Here is a 12,893-nt window from a genome sequence, read left to right on the forward strand (position 1 = left end):
TTAAAAATACTCTTTCAATTATCATCGATGTTCCCTCTGGCGTCCCACAGGGCAGTCACCTTGGTCCAATTCTGTTCTTGCTATTTATTAATGATATTTGTACCACTATAAAATATTCCAAAATCTTAATGTATGCCGATGATGTAAAGCTTGTTAGGTCTTATGCGTCTATCGAAGAAGGTTCAAGCGGATTTAAGCTGCCTAGTTACTTGGCGTAACCTAAATTCAATGCCGCTGAACCTCAATTAATGGAAATTCATGTCCATCTCTCGAAGATTTTTGCCAGCAGCCTCCTACGTAATTAATAATTTTTGTCTTCTATCAGTAAACTATTTTGTGGACTTGGGAGTCACGATAGATACTAAACTTAGTTTCAACCTTCATATTAATGGCACTGTCAATAAAGCTAGAGGTGTTCTTTCATTCGTGAAACGGTGGTCCAAAGAATTTAGTGACCCTTATGTAACTAAAGCGCTTTTTTTTAGTTAAACCGATAACAGAATACGTATAAATAGTCTGGAATCCAATATATCGACTTTTTTCAGTACAAAAGCAATTTCTACTTTTCTCTTTAAGGATTTTTCAGTCGGACTCTGCGTATAATCTCCCCTTATACTAGTCGGTTGAGGCTTATCAATCTTCCAACTCTTGCAAATCATAGTGAAATGCTAGGCATAATATTTATGGCTTAGCTACTGAACAGATTGATTTCTAGCCCAATTCTCTTGAACGAAATAAACTTTAACGTCCCATCACGAGTGACAAGATATTAAAACCTCTTCTTTTGAGGCAGTATAGAACTAATTTCGAATTAAATGAACCTCTTCGGTGTTTGTGTCATGATTTGTACACTCATTCTAGTTCATTTGATATAATGGATTCACTTAATACCATAATGAAAACTCTCTATTTCTGTCTTAACTCGTAACAAAAAAAAAAAAAATATATAAATAAATATTTTACGTACTAAACAGTTCACTTAACAATGTAGTATATGTATAATTTCAAACTGTTATGTATACTCTGCTGATGATTTTTATTCTGTAGCTGAGCAGTTTTAAATCTCAACGCTTAACAAACCTCCGCCTATCAACAACTCCGCAAAAACAAATCCGTACGTCATGCGAATGCACCCCTCGCGTCGATTGGGCGGGCTGTGGTGGGTATTAATCCGTTGGGTATTATAAAATTTCCTAGTACTCAATGCGGATAAGGGCAATGTAACTGTAGCGATGAACCAAACTGACAATTCTGTAAAGATGCAAGCTATAGTGAACAATATTTCAGACTACAGAGTTCTGAAAAGAGATCTGACTAACAAATTACAATAAAAGAACAATGAATTTGTAATGAAGATGCTCAACAACGAAACAACAATCCAACATTATTTTAAATTAAGAGACCTCACTAAAATTATAAGCAACAAAAAAACAAAAAAAAACAAACCACAATAAATCTTAAAACAATTTTTTGCGGGCACTCATTTAGATGTAGTGAGAGTTATTTTGGAGCACTCACTGTATGCAAACAGCCCTGCAAAAATCGTTGGATCATGTGGTCCACTGGAGTACTTACCGTTATACTCCACTGTAATGCAGCAATGGACCAACTCATGTTTCTAGACGAACACATTGTAAGCCGATCATTGCTCGTTTTTAACGATTGTAATCACTACACGATGTTTATTGGACTGTGGGTACTCCATGGATTACTCTGATGTAATGCGTAGCTGGAGTTTATGGTCCAGTCCTAGGACATCGCAATGTTAATTGGACCATATTTTTGTATGAATTGTGGTTAATTTTGGAGCACTCGGTTGGTCCATAGCGAGTACTCCATACATGCATGCATGGAGTACTCAGGATTTTTGCAGGGTAGGACATCGCAATCTTAATTGGACCATATTTTTTGTATGAATTGGGGTTAATTTTGGAGTACTCGGTTGGTCCATAGCGAGTGCTCCATACATGGATACATGAGCGATTTTTGCAGGGAGCTGGTGAGCGATTAGTAAACGATAAACACAGCAGATCGCAAAAGATACCCAATTGTTGCGTTTCAATGAAGTGTGATCCAGATACCGATAGAGATTTAACATGCAACTGCAACAACAAATTGATCCAAATGGATCACATTGTTGTTGAATTTGCATGTTAAATCTCCATCCGTATATAGATCACGCTTCACTGGAACGAGAGGAATGACTTGCTAATAGCAGATACCAAAAAAAGGTATGCAGTTAAATAATAATTGTAGTGAAAGTTTATAAACACAGAATCTAAATAACTAAAAATGCACAAACTGCCAAAATATGTATTGCACCTTTATTAAGTTCTTGTACACTGTAAGCTAATAACTGAACTGTATAGAATTAAGACAATTTATATGCAGAATTTAGATTGTTTACAAACGTAACAAGTAAGGAAGGTTAAGTTCGGGTGTAACCGAACATTACATACTCAGTTGAGAGCTATGGTGACAAGATAAGGGAAAATAACCATGTAGGAAAATGAACCGAGGGAAACCCTGGAATGTGTTTGTATGACATGTGTATCAAATGAAAGGCATTAAAGAGTATTTTATGAGGGAGTGGGCCATAGTTCTATAGGTGGACGCCATTTAGGGATATAGCCATAAAGGTGGATAAGGGTGACTCTAGAATGCGTTTGTACGGTATGGGTATCAAATGAAAGGTATTAATGAGTATTTTAAAAGGGCGTGGACCTAAGTACTATAGATGGACGCCTTTTCGAGATATCGCCGTAAAGATGGACCAGGGGTGACTCTAGAATGCGTTTGTACGATATGGGTATCAAACGAAAGGTGTTAATGAGCATTTTAAAAGGGAGTAATCCTTAGTTCCATAGGTGGACGCCGTTTCGAGATATCGCCATAAAGGTGGACCAGGGGTGACCCTAGAATTTGTTTGCACAATATGGGCATCAAACGAAAGGTGTTAATGAGTAATTTAAAAGGGAGTGGGCCTTAGTTCTATAGGTGGACCCCTTTTCGAGATATCGCCATAAAGGTGGACCAGAGGTGACTCTAGAATTCGTTTGTGCAATATGGGTATCAAACGAAAGGAGTTAATGAGTATTTTAAGAGGGAGTGGGCCTTAGTTCTATAGGTGGACGCCTTTTCGACATATCGCCATAAAGATGGACCAGGTGTGACTCTAGAATGCGTTTGTACGATATGGGTATCAAATGAAAGGTGTTAATGAGTATTTTAAAAGGGAGTAATCCTTAGTTCCATAGGTGGACGCCGTTTCGAGATATCGCTATAAAGGTGGACCAGGAGTGACCCTAGAATTCGCTTGTGCAATATGGGTATCAAACGAAAGGAGTTAATGAGTATTTTAAGAGGGAGTGGGCTTTTCTGGACCAGGGGTGACTCTAGACTTTGTTTGTACGATATGGGTATCAAATGAAAGGTGTTAATGAGTATTTTTAAAAGGGGGTGGGCCTTCGTTTTATAGGTGTTCGCCTTTTCGAAATATCGCCATAAAGGTGGACCAGGGGTGACTCTAGAATGAGTTTGTACGATATGGGTATCAAATTAAAGTTATTAATGAGAGTTTTAAAAGGGAGTGGTGGTAGTTGTATATGTGAAGGCGTTTTCCAGATATCGACCAAAATGTGGACCAGGGTGACCCAGAACATCATCTGTTGGATACCGCTAATTTATTTATATATGTAATACATGCCAAGATTTTAAGGGTTTTTTATTTCGCCCTGCAGAACTTTTTCATTTTCTTCTACTTAATATGGTAGGTGTCACAACCATTTTATAAAGTTTTTTCTAAAGTTTTATTTCGCGTCAATAAAACAATCCAATTACCTTACCATATTTCATCCCTTTTTTCGTATTTGGTATAGAATTATGGCATTTTTTTCATTTTTCGTAATTTTCGATATGGAAAAAGTGGGCGTGGTCATAGTCGGATTTCGTTCATTTTTCATACAAAGATAAAGTGAGTTCAGATAAGTACGTGAACTGAGTTTAGTAAAGATATATCGATTTTTGCTCAAGTTATCGCGTTAACGGCCATGCGGAAGGACAGACGGACGACTGTGTATAAAAACTGGGCGTGGCATCAACCGATTTCGCCCATTTTCACAGAAAACAGTTAGCGCCATAAAATCTATGCCCCTACCAAATTTCAAAAGGATTGGTTAATTTTTGTTCGACTTATGACGTTAAAAGTATCCTAGACAAATTAAATGAAAAAGGGCGGAGCCACGCCCATTTTTAAATTTTCTTTTATTTTTGTATTTTGTTGCACCATATCATTACTGGAGTTGAATCTTGACATAATTTAATTATATACTGTAAAGATATTAAATTTTTTGTTAAAATTTTACTTTAAAAAAATTTTTTTTTTTTAAAGTGGGCGTGGTCCTTCTCCGATTTTGCTAATTTTTATTAAGCGTACATATAGTAATAAGAGTAACGTTCCTGCCAAATTTCATCATGATATCTTCAACGACTGCCAAATTACAGCTTGCAAAATTTTAAATTACCTTCTTTTAAAAGTAGGCGGTGCCACGCCCGTTGTCCAAAATTTTACTAATTTTCTATTTTGCGTCATAAGCTCATCTCATCTACCAAGTTTCGTCGCTTTATCGGTCTTTTGTAATGAATTATCGCACTTTTTCGGTTTTTCGAAATTTTCGATATCGAAAAAGTGAGCGTGGTTATAGTCCGATATCGTTCATTTTAAATAGCGATCTGAGATGAGTGCTCAGGAACATACATACCAAATTTCATCAAGATACCTCAAAATTTACTCAAGTTATCGTGTTAACGGACGGACGGACGGACATGGCTCAATCAAATTTTTTTTCGATCCTGATTATTTTGATATATGGAAGTCTATATCTATCTCGATTCCTTTAACCAACCGTTATCCAATCAAACTTAATATACTCTGTGAGCTCTGCTCAACTGAGTATAAAAACAATAAAAGATAACAGAGCGATCAAAAAAACGTCCGCGCCACAGAAAGGTTACCAGATCATGATAAAATAAAGTACGAAAGCATCATCTACATTAAACGCATGTTTGCTTAAATCACTTTAGTTCTTCCTTTTTTCGCTATATTTTTATTCACGCTACACAAACAACATTTAGTCAATTTCAGACTACGTTTGGTCCTGATCAATGACATTTTATTATTTTTATTTTTATTTATTGCCCAAAAAATCACATTAACATACATTTTTTACGTACTTATGTTAAAAATTTAGTTATTTAGTGTTATCCTAACATACATTTGTATTTATCTAGGAGTTTAAAATTTGTTCTATTACTTTCTATATACAATAGATTATGATTATTTCTTTTTATACATTTGTCTTTGACAAGAATTATTTAAGAATTTTTAATTTTCTTCCAAAAAGGGCTTAAAAGAAGATATGCTAATATTTTATCTGGATATGTGTGTATATAAAATGTTTTTAGATACCTAAGTATGTAACTTAAAGCTACTTCTTTATATATTGGTCTGTACTATAAACTAAATTTTCTGCGTTGGTATTATAGGTTTTGTAACGTCTATGATAGTAAATTGTTTTGTTATTTTTATGTAGTAGAGAATTGTTTTTTAATATTTTTAAATATATTGGAGATAAGTATCTTTCTGTCAAGGGTAAAGATATTTCTGTTTGCTTTGACAAATATTTACTGATCAACTCGTTTTCTAAGTATGTCATTCTTTCAACAAATCTGTCTGAGGATTTAATTAAAAAAGAACCTATTCGTGAAATTTTACATTTTTCATACAAAACTTTATTGGAAATTCTCTTCCTGAAGGTGCCCGTTCTGTATGGTTAGCGGTTGAGCCCGCTACAAAGTCGCAAGATATATCGCTCAAATCGTCTGAGTCTCTCCATTTGGCTCGACGAGATATTAAACCATATAGGATGGGCATATGGGATTATTGGTCTTATTATTTGTTTATATATATTCAATTTAATACAGTTTGAAAGGCCAGTCTGCCTTTTAATAAAGTTGGAATAACCGAAAAACATTTTTTTTGCTTTTGCCAATATAAAATCTATGTGTCTCGCAAATGTAAATTTGCTATCCAATAGTACTCCCAAATATTTTATTTGCTCTTTGTTGTTTATATTTATTTCATTAATTTTTATTTGCGGTTCATACTTACGAGCGTTTGGAAGCAAACTTTTTCTTGTTCCCTTAATAATTATAGTTTCGCTTTTAGCGACATTTAATTTTAATTTCCATTGTTGGAAATATCTATTTATTTGGCCAAGGTATAAGTTAATTGATTCGTTGGCTTTAGCTATGCGCGAATGAGATCCCAGTATTAGAATATCGTCCGCGTATATAATAACTTTTATTTCGGAATTGTTTGTTATAGTACCCACTGGTGGATTGGGTAAATCGGCTAGGAATATGTTATACAGGAAAGGGCCTAATAAAGACCCCTGGGGCACACCTGCGCCAACGTCTCTTATCATAGAATTTTGTGTATATTCACTTACGTAAAATGCACTGTCTTTTAAGTAGCTGAGCAACATTTTGCATAAATGTTTATCAAAGTTAAAATATCGATATATTTTAAATATAATTCCTTCGACCCAGACTGTGTCGAAAGCTTTTTCCAAATCAAGACTTACTAGAATGGTTGCTTGACGACGGTTTAGATAACTGCATACAAAGTCAGAGAGCAGTGTTAATACATGATTCCTCGAGTGGTATGGCCGAAAGCCAAATTGATGGTCTTTTATAATATTACGCTCTTCCATATGTTCTTTAATTTTTTCAAGTATTAGATCTTCTAGAAGTTTACTTATATTTGAAAGAAGGGATATTGGGCGGTAGCTAAAGACTGAATCAGGGTTAGAGTTTGGTTTTAGCACACAGATTAGCTTTGAGGTTTTCCATTGTGTCGGAAAATATCCTAAATTAAGTGAATGGTTGAAAAGGATAGCTAAAAATCTCCAGAAATCATTCGTTGTTTTCCTGAGTAAGAAATTTGAGATTCCATCATCACCACAACTCTTTTTATTATTCTTTGATTGTAGGATTGTACAAATTTTCTTAGCATTTATAAATTTATGTCGCTGTTCAGATTCGATATCATTAAGTTCACCGTCCGCTGTAATGGTGTTTGAAAAATGTACTATCGGCTCGCTATAGTTAGTTAGTTCTGCCACACTGTTTTGAACGAAGCCTGAAAAGCTTTCCTCTTCCATGTGTTGGTTTTGAAGGTGTATTTTTTCAAACGCATAAGCTAATGCATTTACTTTGTGAAAATTGTCTGTTAGGACAATATTTTTACTATGATTGTTGTTCATACGTATTTAGGCAAAATAGTTTGCCCAATATCTGTCTTCATGTATCCGAATTCGATCTTCTATTATTTCATTGAGATTGCAAATGATAACCATAAGAGTGTTTTTGTGCTGAGGATCCACACATCTTGAGGCGGCGCGGCGTAAGCGCTTCTTTTCAGATATTAGTTCAAGTATTTCTGCAGGGAGGTCTATCAAACCACGGTTGCGTACTTTCACTTTTGGAATAGCTCCTGAATTTAGGGCTGAATCAATGGCTTTGTTAAGATTTATAATGCAATTGTCAATCTCATTTCGAGATGCATTACAATTGATTGGTAAGAAGTTCGATCTAAAGTTGTTTAGAAGAACATTGTTAAAGTGTTTAAAATCAGTTTTTTTCATAATTGAAGTACTCGGTTGGCTGGAAATCAAGTATATTATGTTCTGATTCTATTATCAGTTCTACTGCACTATGATCTGATTCAAATTCATGTGTTTTTAGACAGTTCATGTATCCATTTGTCTCATCAAAAAAAATTCCAGCAAAGGGTGTCACTAAAAAGATATCTAAGTATAAAGCCGTGTGCTTAGTTACTCTAGTGGTATGCTTTGTTGGTATTAAGCTTAAAATGGGGCATAATTGAAGCCAGTTGTTCAGTATTCTTCCGTTGTTATTTGTCAGGGAATCCCCCCAACTGGGATGCCGAGCATTGAGATCTCCACCAATAATTATTTTGCTTGTGCCAAGAGACTCCAATACTAAATTAAGGTCACTTACATGAATGGTGGACGATTGTATAAAGATACTATTGAGATTTCTTCATCGTTTTCGAAAAATATTTTTATTGCCACTTTTTCCAAATGGATGGTATCAGCAATTTCGATCAATTCATATTTATATTTTTCCCTTATACAAATCGCGGTCGCAGTACTACTTGTGGACTTTCTATTCCTTACACGTTTGGCGTTATCTACTTGAGTGGTAAAACTATAACCTTTGAAGTTAACTCTATGCTTTGGGTTCAGCCGATATTTAGCTATAAGAACTATGTCTGGATTATGTTTTTTCAAAAAGAGGTTAAAGAAATGTCTTTTGTGCTTAGATATTAATGAGTTCACGTTTATGAACATTCATTTTAATTTTTTACTGCCCATGATTTAATCTTAATTCTGTTAAAAGGCCAAAGAGAGGTATTTATTTTTCATCATCATTATGCAACTCTTTGTAGGTTTTTGAAAAACTTGCTATTTTTTTCATGCAATCAGAAATATTGCTACCGAATAGTCGAACACATTTACTATTAACACTTTCGAAAGGTTTTGCCCCTGATGTTATCTTTGGTTTGCTGTTGCTACTTTTTAAAGAACGTTTAGTGACGTCACCACGCGTAACTAAGGCATACGAAGCTGACAACTTACCCTGTGTAAGACTACGTGTAGTCCCTATGTTTAAAGTGGATTTGTTATTGTTGTTATTATTATTGTTATTGCGCTCATTCATTCATTTGATTATTTCTAATCGTTTTGGACAATTTAAATAATTAGCAGTGTGGCCCTCTTTGTTACAATTTACACAACCAACTGGGATTCCTATTTCCTTAACTAATTGGCCTGTCTCATTATCAGTATATACGTGCTCCTTATTGTTATGTTCTTTTTGGGGTATTTTACATTCACCAGGGCTATGAGTATCAATACATTTGACACATCGATATGGCAGGTAACAATTACTAGCTACATGTGTAAAACGCTGGCAGTTCTTGCATTGCGAAGGTAGCAGTGGTTTTAGTTTTTAAAAATCTACCTTACAATTCAGAATATACTTAATATTATAAAAATCAGCTAGCTTAGAATTATGACTGAGTTGGATTAACCAATTTCCATTTTTAAATTTAGATAATTTAACTATTTCAATTTCGAGCTTAAGGTCACTTAAATAAGCAGTTATTTCTTCGCGTTCATAGACGTTAGCCAATTTTTTTATTATGATAGAGTATGACTTTTCCTCATTGGGAGTAAAAGTATAGAAGTTGACTTTCTCGGCAACCAGAAAGGTCTCAATCTCTTTAAAGTCTTTTAAGACGCATGAACTTATATGAGTTACGTTTTTGTTAATAATATTAAAGACAAAGTTTTTGTGGTTAAGTAATTTTTGTACATTTTTTGGCATTTCCTTTTGATTTATGTTATAACAAATAATTACAGGTGGATTCTCCTTACGTTTTTTTCTTTTCACGCATTGGTGTTTGTTTTGTCTGCTTGGATATTGTTTTTGAAGGAGCTCCCGAAACCTGTTTATGGTTCTCTCCATTTTGAAGAGCGGGGAAGTTTGCTTCTGTTTCATTTTCTGATTCATTTTCATTGATATTTACTTCGGGCATCGTAACATCATTGTGTTCTTTATTAGGATTTGTGTTTTTCTTTAGTTGTTCATTTTTTTCTTTAAGTGCAGCTTTTTCATAGTTAAGTTGTGATATCATGCTTTTAAGTTCAGCGATCTCGGTAAGTGATTGCAGTTATGCCATCATTGATTGCTTACTCTCAATTTCGTCAACATCGTCTCCGACATTGCGACGTAAGTCGGTTTGGTCATCTCTTTGCTCTCTCCGTCTTTTTATTAGATACTCTGCTTTTGCATTGTTTTTAGCTCCAGAGTTACCACTAGCATTGTTGTTGTATGTTTGCACCTGTTTAAGATCACCTTGTCCTTCACTTTGTATGCTTTTTGCACACATCATATTGTCTGTTTTTTGAGTTAAAGTTTCTTTAGTTAAATTTGTATAATGTTTATTTGAGTAATCTTCCAATAATCCAAATGGATTATTGCTATTGTTTTTTTCACTCATAGTGATTGTATTCACATCTAACTAGGATTTAAATGTGTTTTACACAATTTCCAATGGTTTTTTTATTTTTTTTATTTTTTAAATATAAACGAGCTCTAGGCCAAATATTTGTATATTCTTAATAAAACACAATACGTGAATTTTTGATATACAATTATATTATTTAATTTGTCGATATTTCGAGTTCAGTCTGAAGTCATCATCAGGAATTTTTGAATGCAATATGTCAAAAATTCCTGATGATGACTTCACACTGAAGTCGAAATATCGACAAATTAAATAATATAATTGTATACCAAAAATTCACGTATTGTGTTTTATTAAGAATATACAAATATTTGGCCTAGAGCTCGTTTATATTTAAAAAGATATAATTCAAAGGCCGTAAAAAACAAAAATAATTTTTTTTATTTGTATTTTTACACTATTTGCTTAGGCACACGTCCGTTCTCAATCACCACTCTATTCAAACTCCGATCAATGACATTAATATTTCCTTAAGATCATGACTCGTTTCGAAATTTTGCTGGCAAAGTCAGAAGGGGGCGCAAAGTGCTTCGACGGCAGGGATCACAGCTTAAGACTCTGTTACATACCTGCCTGGTACGGGAGGGGAGAAGTGGCGGGGAGGCATGGTAGTAGCGTAACAATGGCGCCCAACGTAATAGCCCACTAGCAATTGTAATTTTTCTCATATTTCTCTTTTTTTTGTCTATTTTTCGGACATTTCCAACTTTTATACATTTTTTTGCGTAACGTTCTTTTCTACATACTATTTTCAGCTTGTTCCTATGCTGCTTGTTTCCTTAATTTTCCTTCTCTCGGACAGATTTAGGGTCACGAGGGCAACATCGCTTATTGTCAGCAACGAGCGATATGTGCCTGAGTGACAAAATTTTGGGGGGGGGGGGGGGGGGGGGGGTGCTGGCGGAAATCTGAGTTCCTTCTAAGAACTTCACAGTGTTTAAAAGTTGTATCAGAAGTCATCGGCTGCATTTTAAGACGATGTTTATTTTTTTGTTGTTTTTGTCTTGTTGTAAGCAACAACAGCTGCCATGCGTATGGTCCAGCTCCGTACGTAGGTGAGGTTTTCGTAAGCTTGCAGGGGTTAGATAATTTGACAGGGTAAGGGGGAATTGCGGCAACCACGTCTTGAGTTGGTTCTTAAGACGCTATAGTGCCACATTTCATAACTAATAGGGGATTAGATGACATTGACCTTGGACAGAATACATCATTACTTTATCCAGCCTTCCCACAGAGTCCATCAGGCGAGGACAACACCAGAATGCACCAACAGTAAATACATTAGAAGAAGATAAACTTTTGAAATTTTTGTTTTTTTGAATAAGAGTAAAGTTTTTAGAAATTTAATTGAATATACTTAGTCTATTGTTTTTTAATTTAGTCGTCGGAATTTTTTTTAAACAAACAGGTTTATTATTATTTTTTTACACTTATTTGAAATTTTATTTTTATACCTTTCATGAAAATGAAATGGTATATTAATTTCGTCACGAAACCGAAAATTGTAAGTCCTTAAAGGAAATTAGATAGACCCACCATTAAGTATACCGAAATAATCAGGTTGAAGAGCTGAGTTGATTTAGCCATGTCCGTCTGTCCGTCTGTCTGTTTGTATGCAAACTAGTCCCTCAATTTTTGAGATATCTTGATAAAATTTGATGAGCGGGTGTATTTGGGTGTCCGATTAGACACACTATAGCATATATCCTCCATGCAACCGATTTTTCAGAAAAAGAGGATTTGTGTAATATCTTACCCAATTTAACAGATTGAAGCTTCAAACTTCACCATATCCTTTCGTATATTGCACATATTGTTGCCTCAAAAAATTTATGAGATCGGTCGTATATATAGTATATATCCCCCACAACCGATTGTTCAGATAAGAAACTTTTCGTAATTACTGCCCTATTTTAAGAGCTAGAGGCTTCAACTTTAAACGAATGCTTACGTATGTAGCATATATTGTTGTCTGAAAAAATCATAAAGATCGGTGGTATATATAGTATATATATGGTGGTATATATAGTATATATATATAGTATATATATATATATTTTCGCAAATTTTAGCCCCATTTTAACAGATAGAAGCTTCAACTTTCACCGAATATTTACGTATATAGCATATATTGTTGTCTGAAAAAATCATAGAGATCGGTTGTATATATAGTATATATCTCATACAATCGATTGTTCAGATAAGAAACTTTTCGCAATTTCTACCCCATTTGAACAGCTATAAACTTCAAATTTCACCAATTGCTTACGTATATAGCATATATTGTTGTCTGAAAAAATCATAGAGATCGGTTGTATATATAGTATATATCTCATACAACCGATTGTTCAGATAAGAAACTTTTCGCAATTTCTACCCCATTTTAACAGCTATAAGCTTCAAATTTCAGCGCTTGCTTACGTATATAGCATATATTGTTGTCTGAAAAACTCATAGAGATCGGTTGTATATATAGTATATATCTCATACAACCGATTGTTCAGATAAGAAACTTTTCGCAATTTCTACCCCATTTTAACAGCTATAAGCTTCAAATTTCACTGATTGCTTACGTATATAGCATATGTTGTCTGAAAAAATCATAGAGATCGGTTGTATATATAGTATATATCTCATACAACCGATTGTTCAGATAAGAAACTTTTCGCAATTTCTCCCCATTTTAACAGTTATAAGCTTCAAATTTCACCGATTG

Source organism: Eurosta solidaginis, chromosome 1 (genome assembly GCF_040869045.1).
Source record: "Eurosta solidaginis isolate ZX-2024a chromosome 1, ASM4086904v1, whole genome shotgun sequence".
Lineage (NCBI taxonomy): Eukaryota > Metazoa > Arthropoda > Insecta > Diptera > Tephritidae > Eurosta > Eurosta solidaginis.